We start from the raw sequence: 24,869 nt of genomic DNA on the forward strand, positions 1-24,869 counted from the left end.
CACCTGAACCACGTGAATACAGGATACAGGATGGGCGTTTGCTTGAAGGAAAGTTGAAGTACCATGGATAGAAGGTGGGATAGATGCTGGGAAGGCAAAATCAGCAGATACCTGTCTCAACCACCTCCCATTCCAAATTCATTCCTTTTCCTATTATTCCATTCTTCAATAAACATCACCACTGGTCTGAAACCCGCAAGTCGCCTCCAACATCTCCCTCTGCCCTGCCCCAAACATCCAGTTTGATGTCAAGTCCTTTTAGTCCTTTATCTTCACATGTCCAGAACATTTCCTCTAGTTTTTTCCTTCCCGCCCTTGCTGCTACAGCTACCTCGACCCAAAAACTCTTCCACTGCATCACTGCCTGGATAAGTCTTGAGAATCAGCTCCAGAACACCACCTCTGTGAAGCTCCCGATTAGGGAAGAGTCAGACTGACACACGGGAAGATAGTTCTGGGTCTCACTTTAAGTTGGGAGCTGCTCTCACAGTTAAATAGAGCACTTAAACCAGGATCTGGGGAACTTGGGAAACCTTGGAACCAGGTACAGGCTAAAAGCTGGCCCTTCACCTCCCTCTTCTCTCTCCTGCCCCACACTCATTTTCCCTCACACAAAGCAAGTGCCTTGCAAATGCCAAGACTGCCTAAATGTAGAAACCTATTCATCTAGAATGAAGGCATCAGAGAATGTTTTTTAAATTTCACATCTGGGTCTCAGCTTGTGAAACTTGAATGAAATTTATGAAAGAACTATTTAATTTTGTTTTCTTTCCCCTTTCTGGCTTCAGTTCGGACGTGATGGGTCTCTGTCATGTTAGTTTGAAGAGGTCCTTTGTTCATGCGCTTAAATCTTGACCTGCAGACCCCGGAGGGTGTACAATTCCTAGCTGAGCTGTGACTAGAAACTCTGCTTGCAGAGGCCTTGGCCTCGGTGTATGTTAGGGACAAAGCTTGTGGACACAAGACACTCTGTAGCTGGAGTAATGTTAACTGGTCTCTTGAAGTGGATATCAGGTCAGTTTGGAAATCTGCTTTCCTCCTTTTGTTTTTCTCTTGAAGATCTTAGTTTCTCTCTTCATTTTAAGTATGACATTACCTCCTGATTTTCTACTTTAAGTATTCAGTGACAGAAAGACAACAGCTGTGTAACACACTCACATGCATGTGTGCATGTGTGCACTCCTGGGGAGACTGATTTTAAAAGTAATCCCAAACCTAGGCTTCCCTGGTGGCTCAGTGGGAAAGAGTCCACTTGCCAATGCAGGAGACACGGGTATGATCCCTGGTCTAGGAAGATCCCACATGCTGCAGAGCAACTAAGTCTGTGCACCGCAACGACTGAGCCTGTGCTCCAGAGCCTGGGAGCTGCAGCTACTGAAGCCGGCACTCGCTAGACCCCATGCTCTGCAACAAGAGAAGCCATCGCAATGAGAAGCCCTCCCACTGCAGCTAGAGAGTAGCCCCTGCTCTCCACAACTACAGAAAAGCCAGTGCAGCAATGAAGACCCAGCACAGATAAAAATAAATAAATACAATTTAAAAAAAAAAAAGAAAGTAAGCTCCAACCCGTCTAACTTCAACCGGGTGGCCAAATCAGGACCTTGCCTGTCTGAGCTGGTGGTTACACATTCCAGCTACTCATTTGTTCCTGAGTTGCTCTCCCAAATGCTTCCATTGAGTTATGCCACTTATCATCTGCTTAGTATGTGACACTTCATCTGCCAAGACAAATGTGACATTAGAAAAGCCTCCCAGTGAATGAGGGCAATGTAGGATTGCAACAGAGAAAGTTTGTGCTTTCTTTTTTCATCCACTTTCTAAGTCTGCTTTTCAGATCTCGCCTGCTGTTGAGGTCGGGATTTTTATGATATGCGTGTTGTATTGAAGTTACAGAGACAGAGCCTCAGATAAATGGGTCCTGATTCGTAGGATAAACTGCCCTTGAGACTCCAAAACCCTGGCAGTTGATTTGATCAAGAGAAGTGACAATGATTAAAAACAAGTCATCACGAATGTTGTGGATTTACCAAAAAAAATGAAGTCAACAGATTTTTCAGGGCACTTCAATAGACTTCTCATAATCATAATTGAATGAACTAAATGTTTTTGAAAGTGAGAAGCTAACAGCTTCAGTTAGGGCCAGAAATAGAAGGCAAGCACTGGGGTGCCTTAAGAGTGAGACTTGACAGTCATAAACTGATTCTGCTAATAAATTTCAGGGTTGGGTTACAGACCTCCTGCTTTTTCACTTGGAGAGGCCTCTGAGAACTGATTTGTTAGAGTAAATATCATGGTCTCCAGATTTGGTAAATATCTCAAAACTCCTGTTCAAGTTATAAGAACCATGGACTTGGGGCTTCCCTGGTGGCGCAGTGGTGAAGAATCTGCCTGCTAGTGCCAGAGACACAGATTCATCACTAGTCCGGGAAGTGATGTGCATGTGTGCATGCTAAGTCACTTCAGTTGTGTCCAACTCTTTGTGACCACATGGACTGTAGCCCGCCAGGCTCCTCTGTCCATGGGGTTCTCCAGGCAAGAATATGGGAGTGGGTTGCCATTTCCTGCTCCAGGGGATCTTCCCGACCCAGGGACCCAAGCCGCGTCTCCTGCATTGGAAGGTGGATTCTTTACCACTAATGCCACCTGGGAAGCCCCATAAAGTCAATATTCCTAATCAAATCGTCTCTTCCATCCCCAACAGCACCTCAACACAAAACCAAAATCCCATCTAGCATGTGGTTCTTTGAAAATTTTAATTTTTGAAGATATAATTTTCTCTTTCCATGGGATAAGGGCAGTGGGATTTTTTTTTTTTTTTTTTGCTCAGTCGATTCAGTCTTTGCGATGCTATGGACTGTAGCCCTCCAGTCTCCACTGTCCACAGGATTCTCCAGGCAAGAATACTGGAGTGAGTTGACATGCCCTTCTCTAGGGGATCTTCCTGACCCAGGAATTGGGCCTGCATTTCCTGTGTCTCTTGTATTGCAGGTGGGTTCTTTACCCACTGAGCCACCTGGGAAGCCTGGGAAGGGTAGTGGGGTAGGTAATGTCATAAGTTCCTAAATACAAGTTAAATCTGTGGACATAAGTTGTCATGGCAACTTTTTTGGTTGTGCTGGGTGTTCAATGAGGCACAAGGCTCCTTTCCAGCTGCGGCTCCAGAGCACTCAGGCTCAGTAGGTGCAGTGTATGGGCTTCCCTAGTGGCTGCGCAGGGGCTTAGCTGCCTCACGGCATGTGGGATCTCAGTTCCCACTTTGGAAGGGATGGAATCCAGGTCCCCTGCATTGGAAGGCAGATTCTTAACCACTGAACCATCAAGGAAGTCCCTTTCTTGGCAATTTAGAAAAGCAAATCTGATCATGTTACCCTCCTGCTTGGAATGCTTCAAGGACTCACTGTATGTGTCCAATTAATAGCCAAAAATTGCATAGCATACCTCCCCAGGCCCTTTGCAATCTGACCTCTGCCCAACTCTCCAGCCACTGGCGTGGCCCCGCCCCTGGCCTGGCCCCGCCCCTGGCCTGGCCCCGCCCCCTAGTATACGCTGGTCCCTGTGACCAGAACCAAAGGTGATGATTTCACATTCCGTGCCTTGGCATTGTTCTCTCTACAGGCAGAGCCAATCCCACCTGCCTACCTCACCTGGTCTACTTCTGCTTGCCCTTTCAGGCTCCCACCTGCCTCCCCTCCTTCATGCCTTACTTCTCAACACACACACATACACACACTCTCAGGCAGTTCCTGAAAATCCCATTTAAATACTTCTTCTGGGATGTGCGCAAACTCTAGTTTTGTCCTTACAGATATCCCAACTATAGTCTGATTTGTCTGTTTCTCCCCTCTGAGACCCACAATTCATTTATACATCCCCAGCTCCTAGTTCAGTCCCTAACCCAGAATATGTGCTTCATCACTTTATGGAATAAAGTAAAAATTGAATTGCCCATTTCTGTTTCTGGAACACAGAGAGAATACCAGAGTAACCTTCGGTGCATTTCTGATCAAAGATTCCTGTATCATAAAGAATAGATGGTGCTAGGACTCTCAGAAGGACTTGGGAATACAGAAAGAAGCACAGGTCAGCCAAGGAGATTGAGTGATGAAGATCTAGTTAACTACAAGCCAGCCATCATCCTGGGCATTTTTTTTCCCCAGTATAGTGAACATTTGTTAGGTTTTTTCTTTTTTTTTTAATTGGAGGCTAATTACTTTACAATATTGTAGTGGGTTTTGCCATACATTGACATGAATTAGCCATGGGTGTACATGTGTTCCCCATCCTGAACTCCTCTCCTACCTCTCTCCCCTGTCCTGGGCATTTTAACATGCACATTCTCACTTAGTCTTCTTAACCTCTTTCCAAGGTTAAGTCTCGTTTTCTTCATTGTTACAGATGAATAAACTGCCCAAAGCTTATACAGATGGTAAGTAGCAGAGTTTGTTTCTGGATCCTTATGATTCTAAAGTCCTCTTCTCTTTCCACAAGCATGGATGGATAACTCCCTCTTCTTTCTCTAGAAGGATATGAGAAAATTTCATACTTCCTGTGTTTTTAAAGAAAGAAGTGCAGACTACTCTCTCTATAAGAGCCTAGGTCTGTCTGAAGTTGGAGCACGAGGTGATTCTGACACCTTCTGACCCTAGAATTTACTCACAAAGTTCAGATTCAGAGAGAGAGGTGGACCTGGAGGCAATGTGGAGAACCCAGACCAAGGACAAACTAAGACAAACACTTTTTCATTTGTTTAGGTCTCTACAAACCCATGCAGGGGCTTCCCTGGTAACTCAGTTGGTAAAGAATCAGCCTGCAATGAAGGAGACCCCAGTTCGACTCCTGGGTTGGGAAGATCCCCTGGAGAAGGGACAGGCTACCCACTCCAGTATTCTTGGGCCTTTCTGGTAGCTCAGTTGGTAAAGAATCTGCCCACAATGCGGGAGACCTGGATTCCATCCCTGCATTGGGAAGATCCCCTGGAGGAGGGCGTGGCAACCCACTCCAGTATTCTTGCCTGGAGAATCCCCATGGACAGAGGAGCCTGGAGGGCTACAGTCCATGGGGTTGCAAAGAGTTGGACAGGACTGAGCGACTTTTGCTTTCACAAACCCATGCCATTGTTTTTAGGATAGCACGCAAGCATTGTATTGACATTTTATTTTTGGCTCGTTCACATTGCAAACATTGTATTAGTAATACAAACAAATCTGTGCCTCCATTTTGAATGCATTATACACACCTTTACTGAGTATCTGGGTACAGTGCAGAGGAGAATCAAACAGATACACCGCCACCTACGTGACTACAGGACTGTCTTCTGCCACAGTAGCACCAATGAGATTCAGTCAATGACAACAATTTCTATGACTTGTCCAGTGGTCTCTCTCCAGCCCAGCAGAACTGCTCTTTCTCCCCAGGGCAGTCCACTTTGGTCCTCTGGAGTTTGTGAGAGCAGCTGCACCTTGGCAAGCCCTGGCCTGGGATTAACTTGGCAGGAGGTTATCCTAAGACTTCTCTGACTCATAACTTTGGGGCTAATTCTAAGCACCAAGCCCCAGCCCTGCCCTCTTTTGCTTTTTCTTTGTGCTGATTCACACTGGGTTGGGATTTTATTGTCAGTGGTCATAATTGTGCATGGGTGGAACTTGGATTTTAAAGATGACAGGAGGCCAAGTTCAGGGCTTCTGTTAGCTTTGTTAACCACTGTGTCATTTTTAATTGAAAAGAGGAAGGAAAGCAAGGAGGGAGGATAGGAGAGAGGAAGGAAGGAAAAAAGGAAATGTCCCCCAGGGGTTTCCCTGGTGGTCCAGTGATTAAGACTCTGTACTCTCTATGCAGGGGGCCCGGGTTCAATCCCTGGTCAGGGAACTAGATGCCATATGCCGCAACTAAGAGTTCATATGCCATGACCGAAGATCCTGTGTGCCACAACTAAGACCTGGCAAAGCCAAATAAATGAAGAAATGTCCCCAATCCATGCTAAATCTATTTTCTTTCACCCTCTGTATTTTCTCTAAGCCCTTGGAAAGGCTTATTCTGAATCTAGCTCACAAGAAGCCAGGTATAGGAGAAAACATCTGGATATTGGAGTCAGCATGTCTGAATAACTGGGTGAAGGTGGGTAAATTATTTAACTTCCTTGAGCCTCTGTTTCCTCATCAGTAAAATAGCAGTAATAATATTGACCTTGTAGGATTGTCATGCTGCTTAGGAGTATCATATATAAAGTGCCTGGCACATTAGGAAGCATTTCATAAATGGAGAATATAATTGTTAGAGCTCTGTTTATTAAGAGACCCTCACATGTAGCCTCACAGAGTAACTGTAGGTTTCTATTTCCTTTCTCTGAGATTGTGGTGGATTGTCATAGCCTCCCCTTGAGCGGGGCCTGGGCTGTGTCTAGGGTCATCATGGTGGTTCGGTCCTAGGGCAGACTCAAGCTGTCAAAATACCCCAGACAATCAGTATAAGAGAGAATGAGGCAATAGATGGAGGGATAAGGAGCTCTGTCTGGCTCAGAGGCCAGCGGCTTTCCCATTTACTATCAGCATAATCACGAGCAAGTTGCTTAAATCACTATGGCTTAGTTCATTTAGCTGTATCTGTCCTTTTCAGCTGTCTGGAGGAAATCACACATGTAAAATACCTAGCACCAAAAAAAGTTGCTCAGTAAAAAAATATCTCAGATATTAAGAAAACACAGGTTGGAATGTATGAAATTCAAGTGAAGTTTGGTGTGAGACTTTGGAACAATACTGCCTGGTTCAAATCTGATTTCCCCTACTCTGGGCTTCATTTTCTCATCTGTAAAATGGGTATAATAACTTCCTTATCTGTATTTATCGCATACTTTTGTTATGAGAAGTAAATGAGTTAATACACACAAAGCCTTTAGAACATGACTTGATATATGGCCAAATACTATATTAATATGTGTAGAGTGGATAGAAAGGCCAGTGCCAGGACAAGGACAGAACACAAAACTGGAATAGTAGGAAACAAAATTGGTTGACCCTGCCCCAGAAGGCAGCATAAAGAAGAAAAACAGTAATGAAGCAAGAGTTTCCAAAGCAGTTGCCCTAAGTGGAGCTGAAATATTCACATTCAAAGCATCTTTTTTGTTTTTTTTTAATTGTGTGTCAGCCTGGGTTACAGAGCAGGATCTTAGTGGACGCAGTCCTCCTTACCAGATGTGGACTCCAGGAGAGGACCTCGGCCCCACTGGACCAGCAGGTCCTGTCTGCTCGGCTTCCAGACCTGGTGCTTGAGGAGCGTGGCTGGAAACCTTTTTCGGGGGGATGGGTTTGCTCAGGGCAAGGCCTGCTTTTCAAGGAAGGGCCACTGCTTCACAAAGGCCCGGGACCATTTCCAAAGTCAACGCACGGAGCTGCTGAGAAACCACGGCCGCTTCTGCTTCTCCTGCTGTCTAACTCTGGTACACAAGCACAACGTGAAATATTGAAATTCCAGCGACAGAGCCAACTGTGCAAATTCCTGATGGGCAAATTGAGGCCCATTATCCGTAATTACACTTGCCCGAATAACATGCCAGAGAGACCCTGTTTTCCAGCCGTCAGTAATCGCAGCTGCTGCCCTGTTGCCAAATGCGTCCAGGGAAAGTCCCAAGAATGGAGCCGAGCAGCCCTCACAGAGGAGTCTTGGCAGCCGCCATCAGGCAACCCAAGTCTCCTCTGCTTACCACATTCGAACGGCTCTATAGTCCTCAGGGCAAACTAGTTAGTTAGGCCTGTCATCACCTGGTCCATCTCCAGCTTGAACTTTTTCTCCCCTTCTTCATTCAAGCCATATTGAATGACTTGTTCACCATAAGTGACCTGGTCTTCAGTTCCATCCTATTGTCCTTCATTAAGGTGCTTTCCCAAATGTGATTTAGTCCTTCTGCCTGGAATTGCCTCATCGCTAACTCCAGTTCATTCATAAGCACTTAGCTCTGCCCCTTTCTCTTCTCTTTGATGCCTGTCTTGACTCTTTCAGGCTGTATTTAATTCCTTTTTGTCAGGACCCCCTAGTATTGGTTTGACCAAAAAGTTCGTTCAGGTTTTTCCATACCATCTTATGTAAAGCCCTAAATGAACTTTTTGCCCAACCCAATACCTGTACCCACACAACACAGCATGATTGTTCTGTTTGATTTGTTTATCTCTCCAACTAGGCTATGAGCTCCCCAAGCTCAGGGACCATATCTTATTAGGGTATCTTAGAACCTAGTGCAATATCCAGCATCACTAGGCAACCATCCAGTAGCTGTTGGCTGTATGAACAAATGATGTCTTCCTGTGTGTGTGTGTGTGTGTGTGTGCTCAGTCATGTCCAACTCTTTGTGACCCCATGGACTGTAGCCTGCCAGGCTCCTCTGTCCATGGAATTTCCCAAGCAAGAATACTGGAGTGGGTTGCCATGCCCTCTTGCAGGGGATCTTCCTGACCCAGGAATCGAACCCAAGTCTCTAGCATCTCCTGCATTGGCAGGTGGATTCTTTATCACTGTGCCACCTGGGAAGTCCTATGTCTTTCTTGCTTGAGCACTAATGGATTACTCCTTCATTTGGTTAGATCAAAAGATTTCTTTTCTTGGGATTACTGCTCAAACCAACTTTAAAAGCAACCAGTGAAAATTCAAGAAGAGTATTTCATTGATACACTGGGCATAATTGCAACTTACCACAGGCCCTTCTGTCTTTAATATTGTTTAACCTAAAGAGGCTGGGTTCCTAGGTATATAATAGAACATAAAGACTTAATTAACCTTATTGCTTCTGTTTCATCATGATGCACTTATGAAGGCCTTATTTAAATATGATTTGCTATTAGTCTGCTTCTAGGTATCAAAGTCCAAAGGTTTTTTGTTTGATTTTTATTCATGGCATTACTTGAAGTGTAACCATTAAGAAATGTTTATTTTGAACAGAAGAACAAAAACCTAGCTATTTAAGTGATTGTATCCCCTCACTGCAGACTTTTTGTAAGTCTAGCCATGTCTCTTGTGATAACACCGTGGCTGTTCAAAACATTCTGGGGTCTCGACTTTTTCTTTTGCTTTCAGAGACAGTGGATGAGCCTTGCTTAAAAACTGGTCTTGTTACTCTAGAACCCAGAACAGCAGCAACAAACAGTATTATTCATCGAAATGTTCACCTTTTTTCACTTCTGGACACAGTGTAAGGTTTTCCAATGGTTGAATATGCACACCATTAGAGGAATATGTTAGGTCATATGCACATGACTTTAAATTAAAAAATTAATAGGTTATATAGTTATTTTAATGTGAATTAATAATATTGTTAATATAGAGCTTCTCAGATGGAGCAGTGGTGAAACATCTGCAAAAGAGACATGGGTTCAATCCCTGGGTCTGAAGATCTGCTGGAGGAGGAAATGGAAACCCACTCCAGCATTCTTGCCTGGAGAATCCCATGGACAGAAGAGCGTGGCGGGCTACAGTCCATGGGTCAAAAAGAGTCAGACAAAAAAAAAAAAAACAAAAAAAAAAAGAAAAGTGTCAGACACAACCAAGTGACTGAGCATACACACACAGTAATATTGTTAATATAACATACATATATAACAAGCACATCAAATTCATAATTTCATGAATACTGCTTAAGAAAAAATTAAACTTATAATAGAGAGTTAATTTGCTGAAAAATGTTAAACAATCATGCATGTTAGAGGGTAAGACAAAGATAGTGAAGAAGGCACATATAGGAATAAAGCGTGAGGAACACTGATGGAATGAAAAGAGCAGAAGCTGTTGGGTTCCCATTATTTTACATATTAGCTGGAAGCCTGCAGGCAAATTACTTAACCTCTCTGAGCTGGGATTGCTTAGTCTTACAATAAGGAGAGTGAGTTGCAGAAAGTTTCATGGAGTCACTAGGATAGGACCTAAAGGGCTCCACGGTGAGAACTGTTCTTTAAAAAACTCACATCCACTATTATAGGACAAAAAGGAGTCTATTTTTAAAAAGTTGCCTGGGCTCCCTTGATGGTCCAGTGGCTAGGACTCCACAATCTCAATGCAGGGGGCTTGGATTCCATGGGGTTGGGGAACTAGATTCCACAAGAATGAGGATGTCATGTGCTGCAACTAAGATCTGGTGCAGCCAAATAAATATTTTTTTAAAAAACTTATAAAAAATAAAGAAGTTGCCACCAACTCAAAAAAGAAACTTCATTAAATGTGATAAGCCAAAGCAGGCAGCCTATTGGATAGAAAAAGTGAAAGTTAGTCACTCAGTTGTGTCCAGCTCTTTGCAACCCCATGGACTGCAGCCCCCCAGGCTCCTCTGTCCATGGGATTCTCCAGGCAAGAATGCTGGAGTGGGTAGCCATTCCCTTCTCCAGGGGATCTTTCCGACCCTGGGATTGAACCTGGGTCTCCTGCATTGCAGGCAGATTCTTTATCATCTGAGCCACCAGGGAAGCCTCAGCCTACTGGATAACTTCTCAGCAGTTGTTTTTCTTTTTTTTTTCTAGCTATGCCACATGACATTCTGGTCAGGATCTTAGTTCCCTGACCAGGAATCAAACCTGGGCCTCGGCAGTGAAAGCACTGAGTCTTAACCACTGGACTGCCAGGAAGCTCCCTTGGCAATTCTTAAAGTTCAACATGCTCATTTGAACCTACTCACCTGAGCTTGTTTGTTAAGGCCCCAATCATATAATGATGGAGTCAAGTAACCAAACCTTATACACTGCTAAATAATTGACACTGCTCTTGAACTCAAGAAGTTTCTAAACCTCTAGAGATTAAGCCAATGGGACACTGCCCTTTGCTGACCCTTACTATGTCGCCCTCTAGCTCTTTTCTCTGGCCAGCTGGAAGCTCATAGAAATATAAATCTCAGTGCTCAGTTCAGTTCAGTTCAGTCGCTCAGTCGTGTCCGACTCTTTGTGACCCCATGAATCGCAGCACGCCAGGCCTCCCTGTCCATCACCAACTCCCAGAGTTTAGTCAAACTTATGTCCACCGAGTCGGTGATGCCATCCAGCCATCTCATCCTCTGTCGTCTCCTTCTCCTCCTGCCCCCAATCCCTCCCAGCATCAGGGTCTTTTCCAATGAGTCAACTCTTCACATGAGGTGGCCAAAGGATTGGAGTTTCAGCTTCAGCATCAGTCCTTCCAATGGACACCCAGGACTGATCTCCTTCAGGATGGACTGGTTGGATCTCCTTGCAGTCCAAGGGACTCTCAAGAGTCTTCTCCAACACCACAGTTCAAAAGCATCAATTCTTCGTCACTCAGCTTTCTTTACAGTCCAAGTCTCACATCTATACATGACCACTGGAAAAACCATAGCCTTGACTAGATGGACCTTTGTTGGCAAAGTAATTCTCTGCTTTTTAATATGCTATCTAGGTTGGTCACAACTTTCCTTCCAAGGAGTGTCTTTTAATTTCATGGCTGCAATCACCATCTGCAGTGATTTGGAGCCCAAAAAATTAAAGTTTGACACTGCTTCCACTGTCTCCCCATTTAATTCCCATGAGTTGATGGGATGGGATGCCATGATCTTAGTTTTCTGAATGTTGAGATTTAAGCCAACTTTTTCACTCTCCTCTTTCACTTTCATCAAGAGGCTTTTTAGTTCCTCTTCACTTTCTGCCATAAGGGTGGTGTCATCTCCATATCTGAGGTTATTGATATTTCTCCCGGCAATCTTGATTCCAGCTTGTGCTTCTTCCAGCCCAGCGTTTCTCATGATGTGCTCTGCATATAAGTTAAATAAGCAGGGTGACAATATGCAGCTTTGACACACTCCTTTTCCTATTGGGAACCAGTGCTAGAACTCTCTATTACCCCATGAACTACCTGCTCCTCCCCTTCCTCTATGCTTTCTGTTCTAAGGTGCACTTTCCTTGCCCCTGACATTTTTAATTCTCACTTTTAATTACACAGATTCTCATTTTTTTTGTGTGTATGCAACAAGAAAGGAAGACTACCCAAGTGTCTTTGTCAGCTTGGGCTGCCATGACAAATACCATAGACTGGGTGGCTTAAACAACATGTATCTACTTTTTCCAGTTCTGCCGGCTAGAAGCTTGAGATCAGGGTAACAGCATAGTCAGGTTCTTGGGAGGTCTTTCCTCCTGACTTGCAGATGGCCACCTCCTTCTGTGTCCTCATTTGATGGGGAAGGTGGGGGAGAGAGAGATAAAGGGCAAGCCCTCCTTTGTTGTTGTTCAGTCACTAAGTTGTGTCTGACTCTTTGTGACTCCATGGACTGCAGCTCGCCTGGCTTCCCTGTCCTTCACCATTTCTTGGAGTTTTCTCAAACTCATGTCCATTGAGTCGGTGATGCCATCCAACCATCTCATCCTCTGTTGTCCCCTTCTCCTCCTGCCCTCAATATTTCCCAGCATCAAGGTCTTTTCCAATGAGTCGGCTCTTTGCATCAAGTGGCCAAAGTATTGGAGCTTCTGCTTCAGCCTTGAGCCACTGATTAATTTTTTAAAAATGTATTTTATTTATTATTTTTGATTGCATTGGGTCTTCCTTGCTGTGCTCCGGCTTTCTCTAGGTACAGTGTGCAGGGTCTACTTGTAGTTGTTGTACCCGGGCTTCTCAGTGCGGTGGCTTCTCTTGTCGCTGAGCACAGGCTTGAGAGCACAGGCTCAGTAGTTGTAGCTCATGGGCTTCGTTGGCCCACAGCATGTGGTATCTTTCCGGACCAGGAATCAATCCGGTGTCTTCTGCATTGGCAGTGGATTCTTTACCAATGGACCACTAAAGAAGCCTGGACACCACCTTTATTACCTCATCTAACCCTAATCACCTTCCAAAGGCTCCATCTCCAAACACCATCACATTGTCAGGGAGAGGGCTTCAATACAGGAATTTCAGGGTGGACACAAACATTTAATCTACAACATTCAATAAATAAGCAGATAATACAAGTCACATCATCTTTTGCCAGTAGACATCAATTTATCATCTGTGTCCCACAAGAATTCCCACACCATCCAGAAGCCTTCTTTCTTGGGTCAGTCACTCTAAAACCAGGTAGACGTGCCGGCAGTGGACAAAAATCTTGGTTGTCATACTGAGTCAAGTATACACCCTTGGTTGTTCCTCAGTCATCATGGATTCACAAAAGACGAGCAGGGTCTTTCGACGTATCATTTTAGTGAGTTCTCTTTCTCATTCTGGTTGGTTGCCCTATGTATAGGTAACCTATAATGGAAGCCTATAGGATGGCAGGCAAGGATGCATCGTCTCACCTGATCTCACAATAATCCTGAGAGTATCAATTATTACCCCCACCCTACTTCATATGTGAGAAACTGAATCTCACTGAAACTTATGTAGAGCAAGTAACCAGTCACTGGGGAGTCTAGATTTGAACCCAAGTCTGTCTGAGTCCAACGTGTTAGTTGCTCAGTCGTGTCTGACTCTTTGCGACCCTATGGACTATAGCCCCCCAGGCTCCTCTGTTCATGGGATTCTCCAGGCAAGAATACTGGAGTGGGTTGCCATGACCCTCTCCAGGGCATCTTCCTGACCCAGGGATCGAACACAGGTCTCCTGCACTTCAGGAGGATTCTTTACCATCTGAGCCACCAGGGAAGGCCATGGAGACATTAATGAATAAAATAGACTTAAAAACCCCACCTTTATGACTTACATTCTAGTTATGGAAGACAGACAACAAACAAACAAGTAAAGTAAGTAGTGTATTGCATGGTGAAAACTTAAAAATAGAACAGGGAGGGGGACAAGGCTACTGGGTTGGAGGAAGTCATAATTGAAAGGACTTTAGTCAGGAAAGGCCTTACTGAGGAGACAGTTAAGCAGAGATATGAACAAGATTCAGTTCTATCAGACTGTCATTAACTCAGAAGCCCCAAAACCTCAAGGGAGAGGGACTTTTTCCCACCCCCCGGAGGGACTTCTATTTTGAAAAGCCATCGTGTCAGGACTTTTTCTCTTGCAAGTGATACAAAAATAGATTCAAACTGACTTAAGCAAAAAAGTGGGAATTTATTATCTCAGGAAATTGAAAAATCCAGGCCAGCTTTAAGGGTCAAAAAATGTCATTAGGATGCAACCCATAGGGCGCAACTGCAAAACAAGGGCATTAGGACCATCTTCAATTGTATCTGTCTTACTGTGTTCGAGCTGCTATAACAGAAATACCGATGCCATAGACTGGGTGGCTTATTCTATTTAGTTTGTTTTTGGTTGTGCTGGGTATTTGTCATTGCTCACGGGCTTTTCTCTAGCCGTGGTGAGTTTGTTTCGGTGCTCGGGCTTCTCATCTTGGCGGCTCCTCTTGCTGCCGAGTGCAGGCTGCTCTAGGCACTCAGGCTTCGTTAGCTGGAGCACAGCCTCAGCGGTTGTGGCACACGGGCTTGGTTGCTCCACGGCACGTGGAATCTTCCTGGACCGGGGATTGAACCCATGTGCCCTGTATTGGCAGGTGGATTCTTATTTACTGCGCTACCAGGAAGTCCAACTGGGTGGCTTAGACAGCAGACATTCAGTTCTCTCAGTTCTGGAGGCTTAGAAGTCTGAGATCAAGGTGCTGGCATGTCAGTGTTTGACGCGGGCTGGCTTCCTGTTTCATAGATGGTTGTCTTCTGACTGTGTCCTCACATGGCAAAAGGAGCAAAAGAGCTCTCTTGGAGTCTCTTTCATAAAGGCATTGAGCTTTACCCATTGATGAGGGCTCCACCGTCGTGCCCTAAACGCCTCCCAAAGGGCCCCACTAACTGATACCGTCACACTGGGGTTAGGATTTCAACATACAAGTTTGGGGCTGGAGTGCAACCATTCAGTCCACAGCAGTATCTCTGCTTTCCTCTGTGGTGATTATTTTTTTTTTTAATAATAGAGCTATATAGGTATATATATATATATATACACACACACACACACATATGTAAAGTCACTGCAGATGCTGACTGCAGCCACGAAATTTAAAGACGCTTACTCCTTGGAAGGAAAGTTATGACCAACCTAGATAGCATATTAAAAAGCAGAGAATTACTTTGCCAACAAAGGTCCATCTAGTCAAGGCTATGGTTTTTCCAGTGGTCATGTATGGATGCGAGAGTCGGACTGTGAAGAAAGCTGAGTGACGAAGAATTGATGCTTTTGAACTGTGGTGTTGGAGAAGACTCTTGAGAGTCCCTTGGCCTGCAAGGAGATCCAACCAGTCCATCCTAAAGGAGATCAGTCCTGGGTGTCCATTGGAAGGACTGATGCTGAAGCTGAAACTCCAATCCTTTGGCCACCTCATGCGAAGAGTTGACTCATTGGAAAAACCCTGATGCTGGGAGGAATTGGGGGCAGGAGGAGAAGGGGACGACGGAGGATGAGATGGCTGAATGGCATCACTGACGCGATAGACATGAGTTTGCATAAACTCTGGGAGTTGGTGATGGACAGGGAGGCCTGGCGTGTTGCGATTCATGGGATCACAAAGAGTCGGAACACGACTGAGTGACTGAACTGAACTGAACTGAATTACATATATTGTTTAGCTCTACTATATATATAGTTGCCTTGAGGCGTATGTGACCCTAGTTCCCAGACCAGGGGTCGAGTCCCCTGCATTGGGATCATGGAGTCTTAACCAATGGACCACCAGGGAAGTCCCTCCTCTGTGTGGTGACTTCATTCTCTAACTCTGCACAGAGGAAAACTGGCTGCTCTCAATTCTAAGTCAACATCCTGCCAGGTGAAAACCCAGAAGGAAAGAGAGGGTGTCCTTCTCCCTACAGTGCAAGCAAAAGTCTCATTGGGTATCACTGGGTTGCAGGCTTATCAGAACACATAACTGTGAGCCAGAAGAGAACAAAGCACTCTGATTGGCTGGGTTTCACCTGCCTGCCCCTGGTGTCATTGGGAGAGTCAGCTTACTGACAGCAGGGAAGGGCGGGGCTCAGAGGAAACCTAGGGTGTTTCCAGGAAGGAAATGAATGACTGCTAAGCGGAGAACGCAACAAGTATTTGCTGTATCTCTGATTTTAAAACGATTTGTGTTATTCCATTGTGTGCAATGTTGATCCAGTGGGCTCCATGACCAAAGGATGGTTCAGCAGGGATTTCTCCCCAAGAGATGGCCTGCGGATAGCTGTTTAAACTTATCCAGTGGGACTGGTGGTTTCTGGGGTCTCTTACCACCATACAGATGTATGGGCAGTATGCTCATGGGCAGTCAGCCCCTGGAGGATGGCTGGCTGTGTGGTTTGGCTTGGGACCTCCTGCGTTTCCTCTTGTGGTCTTCAGAGAGCCACATCATCACAATAAGTGCCTGACATCATCGATGTCACCAGTTTGTGGCTTTCAGAGTCTTATTCCACTTACATGGAACACCACATTGCTGATTGGATCTGACAACCTGCCAAAATCTTAGTCCTCAATTCTGAAAACAGAGCCCACTACTTTTTTTTTTCTTATAATTATTATTTTAAAAATGTATGTATTTATTTTTGGCTGTGATGGTCCTTCATTGCTTTGTGTCGACTTTCTGTAGTTGCAGTGAGTGGGGGTTACTCTTTGCTGTGGTGTGCAGGCTTCACGTTGCAGCAGCTTCTCTCGTTGTGGACCACGGGCTCTCGGGCACGGTCTCAGTAATTGTGGCGCATGGCCTTAGTTGCCTCAAGACATGTGGGACATGCCCTCCCAGACCAGGGATTGAACCGATCTCGCCTGCATTGGCAAGTGGATTCTTAACCACCAGACCCCTAGGGAAGCCCCAGAGCCCATTACTTTAGTAGAACATCACTGTTTTCCTAGGAAGTTCCATGTTTGTGCTTTGGGTTAGGTGGTCCTAACCACCTGGATCTTAACACGCACTTGCGGGGGGTAACCGGGGGAAGTCATGTGACTTCCTGAGCTTGGGTTTTCTTATTTACACAATGAGGTGACTAGGAAGAGTGAGTGTGTATAAAGAAGCTGGGGCTGGCATAGTGCTCATTTTGGCAGCACATATACTAAGGCTGGAATGATACGGAGAAGACTAGGGTGGCCTCTGCACGAGGATGACATGCAAATTTGTTAAGTGTTCCATGTTTTTGCTCTGTGGTGACCTGTGGGAAGGCAGTGCCAAGGGGAGGGGATGTACAGAAACGTGTTACCGAGCCTAAGCTGGCAACGCTCACCCCAGAGAGGCCAGTAAATCCAAGGATGAGGTGTTGAGGCAAGGAATATGACTTTATTTGGAAAGCCAACTGACTGAGAAGACGGCAGAGTAATGTCTCAAAATAATCATCTTGTCAGGGTCTGGATGCCAGGTTCTTTCATGTATCAGAGATGGGGGGAGGTAAGAAAACAGTAAAAAAGCCATTTAATCTTGCAAGTATCTTCTAGAATGGCAAGCCACAGGCAGGAGGGATATGTTCATTCCTTCAGGATTCTGAATGAAAGCACGTTAGCTTAACAGTCAGGCGAAGGGGCAGGATTCTCTGTGGCAGGCCATTTTGTGTGAGTATAATAACAAAAGCGGCCAAAGAAACAGATCTAGCATGAAAGAGTCAAAATTGACTCTTCTCTGTTTAAAAAAAAGAAACTTAAAAGAAATTGTAGGAATATCTTATGATTATGAAAGTGGGGAAGGAATTCTCAAACAAGATACAAAAAGTTTAAATCATGATGGAAAAGACTGATGCATTCAACTATATTAAACTAAAAAACTTCATCAAACAGCATTTTGAAAAAATGAACAGCTAAGACACCAAATAAGCTTCTCTGGCGGCTCAGTGATAAAGAATCCATCTGCCAATGCAGGAGATGCAGACTCGATCTCTGGCTTGGGAAGATCGCCTGGAGTAGGAAATAGCAACCCATTCCAGTTTTCTTGCTTGGAAAATTCCATGGACAGAGAAGCCTGGTAGCCTACAGTCCATGGTGTCGCAAAGAGTTGGACACAACTGAGCAGCTGAACAAGATTATCGAAGAAGAAAAAGAAGAAGCTAGTGTATGGCCTGGCACACAGTGGAGTCTCAGAAAAATTTTTCCTCTTTCCTACTCCCTTTTATCAGGAGGCCATTATCATTCTCCCTTGGAGTCGATGTTATGCAACTTACAGATAAGCCTGTCAATGAAGAGGAATGAGCAGGTCGGGCAAGTCAGCCCTGGAGCATAGCTGGGGGCTGTGCAGTTGAGCAGAAGATAGGGTTTGGAATTAGACTGGGCTTTGAATCCAGAAGGCCTTGGGAAAATAACTTAAATATCTCTGAGTCATTTTTCTCATCTCCAAAATGAGAAAAACATTTATTGCTCTTTATGGTTGTCGTGAGGATAACTGAAATAATGTGTGTGAGAACCTGGCACACTGAGGTCTTCAGTAAATCTTAATTATGTTTGTTTTTGAAAGTCACTAATGCCTAAGTGAAATCTGATTAGCAATCAAGAAACTCATACAAAAATGCCCAGAGAGAATTCTCTATTTTTCTATAGACTGGAAAGCCCAGACCTTTCCCCTATTTGCTTGTGTGATGTTTTTCATTATTTTGGAGGCTGGGCCAGAGGAAACAAAAGGTGGCCAGGCAATCTGTCACATGTGAAGAGAATACTATCTGTCAGGGGTGGGAAACCAAGTAAATAAAAAGATAAGATCCTTGTCCTTGAGAAGCTTCTGACTTAAGAGATATAAAACATGCAAAAGAGTCAATTTTAAAAACTCATGAACAAAAAATAATAGCCTGTTTGCCAAATGCCAAGGTAGAGTGAAGGTGTGACCAGAGCTGGGTGTGAAAAGTCAGGGAGATTCTTTTTTGCTTTTTTTTTTTTCCTAAGAGAAAATAATTATTTATGTGGCTTCACGGGATCTTCTTCAATTGTGGCACATGGGATCTAGTTCCCTGAACAGGGATGGAACTCTGGTGCCCTGCATTGGGAGTGTGGAGTCTCAGCCACTGGACCATTAGGGAAGATCAGGGAAGTTTCTAAGGACAGAGATCAGCAGGGAGAAAGGGCCCCAGCAGAAGCCCAGAGAAAGAATGAAACATCTCCTGCAAGTCGATCTACCTGCACAGAAGGAAAGATTGTATGGAGACAATGAGATAACAAGTCAAGAGGCTCTTAGGCAACTGAATGAGGTCAATCAAGTCAGTGTTTTGACCTGTTACTAGTGCTGGTAACCAAAACAAATCCAAACAGTCTCCCCAGACAGACTGGTTGGAAGAAGAGTTGAAACTCTCATCCATACAAGGTGGGGACCATTCTTGTAGTTTTATTGAAGTGTGAACTTTCTGGTGACTCTTACAAGGGGGCAAGGCTACCGTTCTCTGGGTAGGGTTGCAATTAACAAGAGCTAGAAGTCTCTTCAGTCAGTTCAGTCGCTCAGTCGTATCCGACTCTTTGTGACCCCATGGACTGCAGCACCCCAGGCTTCCCTGTCCATCACCAACTCCTGAAGCTTGCTCAAACTCATGTCCATCGAGTCTGTGAGAAGTCTCTTAGGTACTGTATTTCAGCATAGAGCAAGTCATGATGTGGCCTCTTGTTGGAGCTTAGGTCACTAGATTGTTACCCTCACAGTCCAGGACAGAGGATCCTGAAGACAAGGTTTCTACGACTGGACACTGGTCTGCAATTTCATCTTCCCAAGCCTGCCAAAGCTTCTGAATAGAACTTCCTCTCTGCTATTCTATAACTAGATGACATCATGGCATGCTGGTTCTGGGCATATGGCTCTGTTTCTTACTGGCTGGGTAATTTAGGCAACTAACAATAGGAACCTTGATGCTGGGAAAGATTGAAGGCAAGAGGAGAAGGGGATGATAGAGGATGAGACAGTTGGATGACATCACCGACTCACTGGACATGAGCTTGAGCAGGCTCCGGGAGATAGTGAAGGACAGGGAGGTCTGGCGTGCTGCGGTCCACGGGGTTGCAAACAGTCGGACACGACTGAGTGACTGAACAGCAACAAAAACAAGAGGGATGATCTGAATACATGCAAACGTTGAAGATACTATTGATTTGGTTCCAGACTGCAGCAATAAAGCGACTATTGCAATAAAGCGAGTCACATGAAATTTTGTTTCCCAGTGCATATAAAAGTTAACGTTTACACTATGTTGCACTCTGTTAGCGTGCAACAGCATTATGACTAAAAAGAAACACATCCCTTAATTAAAAAATTGTTATTTTTTAATCGCTAAGTCATGGATCTCCTAAATTAATCCTTTAATATTCTTATATTTTTATTCTTGTTTCCATTTCTACATTTTTATTGTATTTTGGGGGTGATTTCCTTTTTTCCTCTGTGTGTGTGTGTTCAGTCTCTGTCATGTCTGACTCTTTTGTGACCCCGTAGACTATAGCCGGCCAGGTTCCTCTGTCCATAGAATTTCCCAGGCAAGAATACTGGAGTGGGTTGCCATTCCTTCCTCCAGGGGATCTTCCTGACCCAGAGATCAAACCGGCATCTCCTGCACTGTTGTGGATTCTTTACCACTGAGCGACCAGAGAAGCACTAAATTAAGATATTTAATTGCTAAGAAATGCTAACCTTCATCTGAACCTTCAGCAAGTCATAAGTTTTTGTAATAGTAACAGGAAAGATCACAGATCACATAACGAACACAATTATAATGAAAAATTTTGAAATATTGCAAGAATTACCAAAATGGGACACAGCTGCATGAAGTGAACAAATGCTGTTGGAAAATAGTGCCAATAGACTTGCTTTGCCTTCAGTCTCTAAAGAATGCAGTATCTGTGTATGAAGTACAATAAAGTGAGGGGCAATAAAGGAGGTATGCCTGTCATAGAATTCTCTTCTATGATTGCCAGGCACTAATTAATTTAAAAGGCCTAGCCCAGTGTCTGGAACACAGTAATCATTTAACTAAATACTTATTTTTAAAATTATCTTAGACTAGTTTAGCGTTTGGTGAAGTTGGCATACTGCTTTTCTCTAGAGCACAAAGGACAGATTTATCTGGTCCTGAATGGACTTGAATTTAGGTTAAATCTAGGTATGATTCAGGGACTTCCCAGGTGGCGCTAGGAGTAAAGAGCTGACCTGCCATGAAGGAGACATAAAAGACTCGGATTTGATCCCTGGCCCAGGAAGATCCCCTGAAGAAGGAAATGGCAGACCTAATCCCATGGACAGAGGAGCCTGGCGGGCTATAGTCCATGGGGTCGCACAGAGTTGGACACAACTGAAGTGACTTAGCATGCACACACATGAATTGCACTATGTTTGTTAACCTTCAGTATGACAGATCAGGTACCACTGGAGACAGAAAGACTCCACACTGGCCGTATCACTCACTAAATTTGTGTCTTAGAGAAAGTTATTTTACCTCCTGCCTCAGTCTCCTCAATTGGCAATTGTAGTTATCAAACTCTTGTGAGGATTAACTGGGATGAATGGAACACATCTGGCTTAGAGAAGTACTTGAATTTATTTTTTCCTGTTCTTCAGTTAAATAAAAGTTAAACTGGTATCTAGAGCATTGTCAGCAAGTCTTGGTGGTCTTCTCCAGCTCCTTTACCGTCTAGGACAGTTTGGAAGAAATGACGGAGAAGAAAAAGCCTGCTTGGTAAGGAGAAGGACTGAGTGGGTGAATATATTTGATGCTTGATGCAGTTCCAATGAATGTAATGACTGGAAGTTTCTCTAGACAGATGATGACATCATGTAGCCTACTTAGGTAGCAGGTTTCAGAATGAATTGCCTTGGCAGTAGTTCCTAGGTTGTTTAGATCAAAGAGTGCACTTAGAACCTAGATCCACCCTATCTCTGGACCATGGAAGCTAGCACATGGAAGCCGCTGGATTCTCAAGGTTTCTGCTCCAGGAGGCTGAGAGGATGCAGATCTGTCACCCTGGGCTGAGAGTGAAGATGCCTGCCTTCTGGTCCCACTCACTGCTTGTCCATGGGTGTGCCACTTCACCCTGGGGTTTCAGCTTCCAACTGATGTTCTCCAAATTCCTTCCAACTTCTAGTATCTTGTAATTTCACAAACGTTTGAGTAGTTTCCTGGCTGCTGGATATGGTCTTAATGAACCCAGGCAATGCCAGAATGAAATTGCCTCATTCCTTTATGAAATTTCTCTGACTTTCTAAAAGGGGCAGGAAAGAGTTCTGCGAGATTAATAATGAGGATAAGCAAATACATTACTAAATTCAGGATGCAGAGTCTGGCCTTTAATGACTTGGAGGTGATGTCCTGATGCCTCCAACGCTCTTGCCCCACCACGATCTGACTCTTCTTAGTTGGGAAAGATCGTTTTAAATCTCTAGCTGAAATTGTTCTCTTACATTCAGAGCTGGCTTTCAAGCCATGTCTTTTCAGAGAGGCTTCGTTCTGCTCTCAGACACCCAGCTGGGGCAGTCTATGACCTCTTTCCACTTGTTACTGTGGATGGATGCGTCAGAGCGAGTCGAGTCATGGGGAAAGCATGAACTCTCCTACGTGCTCCCCAATCAGGTCCCCTCAGGGCTGTTTTCTCTGGAACCAAGCTCAGTCACTTGCCAAACTCTCCAAACAGAGATGTCTCTAAAGTTTTATGAGGTCTCTTTGTTCCCAGGTGAAGCTCTTTGCTGTGTTTATAAAACTGATAGAAGGCTTCTTCTGCGAGAAGCCACCCATTGAAGGGTGAGAACTGGCCACCCAGAATATGACAGGGAATTTTCTAGCACAAATATAATCAGCCATTTTTACATTTTTAAAGCACATGGCCATTGATAAAGCCCCTTCACATGTCTTGCATGACCTTGCTGGCTTCATGATATCTTTACTTGGTAGGTATTAGTAAACCCATTTAGCAGAGGAGGAAAGTGAGGTTTAGGGAGAATACATTTTGCTCAAAGTCAAAATGGAGTGGATCTGGGACTGTAAAGCCAGCCTTCTGATCCATGAACAAAGCAGCACCAGGAAGTCAACTCAAGTCCACATCCCCACAGGAAGAATCTATGAACACTTCAGTTCATGATCTCATGACTCATGGGCGCAATTTGTTTGCCAATGCCATTTTTATGGTGGTTTAGTCATTTTCCTGACACTCTATGTCTCATGCAGATCTAAATTAAGTAGATAAGATACTGGGACTGTTGGTAAGAAGACTGCATTCCAGAAAAACAATTAAAATGGGAGAACAAGCTGAATTTTGTTTTTTGTTTCAAGTGAAGGCAGAATAAAGGACAGGAGACTAAAAAAAAAAAAAAAGTTACTATAGGAAAAGTTGCTCCACTAAGGCAAGGTGAAATCATCAATACATTCTTTCATTCATCAAATATTAACTAGGCATCTATTATGTGTCAAGCTCTGTACTAGCAGCTGGGAATACAATGAAATATAAGACTTAGTTCCCACATGACGTAACTGATAGTGCCATGGGGAGACAGAAAAGTCAATCAGACACTGCAAATAGCTGTGATAAAGATTCCAGGAGAGATATATATGTAAAGGTTATGGTACACCAAGACAGAGAGGCCTGACAGAGCAGGTAATATGACCCAAATTGTAAAGGATTAATAAAATCTTGCCAACTAAATAAGGGGCAAATTATCATTTCAGAAAATTATCATCAAGGGACTTCCATGGTGGTCCTGTGGCTAAGACTCTAAGCTCCCGAAGCAGGGGGCTCAGGTTTGATCCCTGGTCAGGGAACTAGATCCCACAGGCGGCAACTAAGACTCAGTGCAGCCAAATAATTTTTAAAAATCATCATAATTATCAGCACCATCCCCACTACCGTATAGTTATCCTTCCTCTATGCCAGACACTAAGCATTCTTTAGACATGAACTTATCTGATCCTTACAATAAACCACAGGGAAGTTTTGTGACTATCCCCTTTATTCAGATGAGAAAAGTAGACAGAGAGATTAAGTGACTTACCCAACACCATGCAGCCAGGAAGTGGAAGAGCCAGGATTTGAACCTGGGCCATCCAACTCCAGAGACGATGGGGATGCCTACAGGGGAAGGCCCCACTGGTGCAGAGCTGAGCAGGTGTGTGTAGGTGACTGTGTGAAGAACTGGGAGCCAGTCAGTGGTGCACAGCACACAAATTGTGTCTGCCTTTGTTATCCTCCACCCGACTTTTTTTTACTTCTCCTCCCATTTTCTCACTGTATTCTTGTTTTTAATTTCTTAAAAATTAATTAACTAATTAATCTGGCTGTGTCACGCTTTAGTTGCACAATCTTTCATTGCAGTGTTTGGGCTTCTCTAGTTGTGGCGCAAGGTTTAAGTCGCATATGGGATCTTAGTTCCCCAATCAGGGATCAAACCAGAGTCCCCTGCATTGGAAGGCAGATTCTCAACCACTGGACCACCAGGGAAGCTCCATGCAGCACAATTTTAAGTGCACAGCTTGAGCTTTTGAACCACACCAGCAATGCAGATTTAGGCAGTGCAGCTGCAAAAATGCCAGCCCATGGTTACAACCCCTTACAGACAGTTGTCCTCTCTTCTTTCCTCCTGACTCTTGCTGAATGTCAAGACCTCACTCTCTGCCATCTAGGGTGGGTATTATGGGAAGGGCCTGTTCACTTCAATTTCACCAGTTTTTGAAAAAGTGCCTGTGGAAGCTCTGGCAATCCCTGGCCTTGACTACCGTCCCCCTTGTCCTGAGAAGCCAGAAAAACCACAGCTCATTTTCACAGCTCAGATGATCCAGACCAACAGATGCCTTCAGAAGAAAAGCGATGCTGACCCTCTGCTTACTTCTCTGAGTTCTTGCGGCTTTTTAGATTTAGGCCTGGAACTTTTTTTTTAATATTTTATCTGTTCTTTGATGGCTTTGTGGAGATGAAAAGAAAATTTATCCAGCATGCTTAGTTATTTTCAGTAGGAAGCTTCATCCAAATGACTAGTCCTTCAATTACAGGAAACTCAAAGTTCCAGGACTCACCCAACTTTCACAGCAACCCGATGA

At 44.3% G+C, this 24,869-nt stretch overlaps 2 non-coding genes across 2 annotated transcripts; both read left to right on the forward strand.

Annotated features, from left to right (window-relative positions):
- Positions 1–5,792: 5,792 nt before the first annotated feature.
- TRNAE-CUC lies at positions 5,793–5,865 on the forward strand. Its single transcript has one exon. It is a non-coding gene; the product is annotated as a tRNA-Glu (tRNA).
- An 11,069-nt stretch (positions 5,866–16,934) lies between these two features.
- On the forward strand, positions 16,935–17,041 carry LOC122419831. Its single transcript, XR_006263051.1, has one exon. It is a non-coding gene; the product is annotated as a U6 spliceosomal RNA (small nuclear RNA).
- The last annotated feature ends 7,828 nt before the right edge of the window (positions 17,042–24,869 follow it).

This window comes from Cervus canadensis, chromosome 17, assembly GCF_019320065.1.
Source record: "Cervus canadensis isolate Bull #8, Minnesota chromosome 17, ASM1932006v1, whole genome shotgun sequence".
Lineage (NCBI taxonomy): Eukaryota > Metazoa > Chordata > Mammalia > Artiodactyla > Cervidae > Cervus > Cervus canadensis.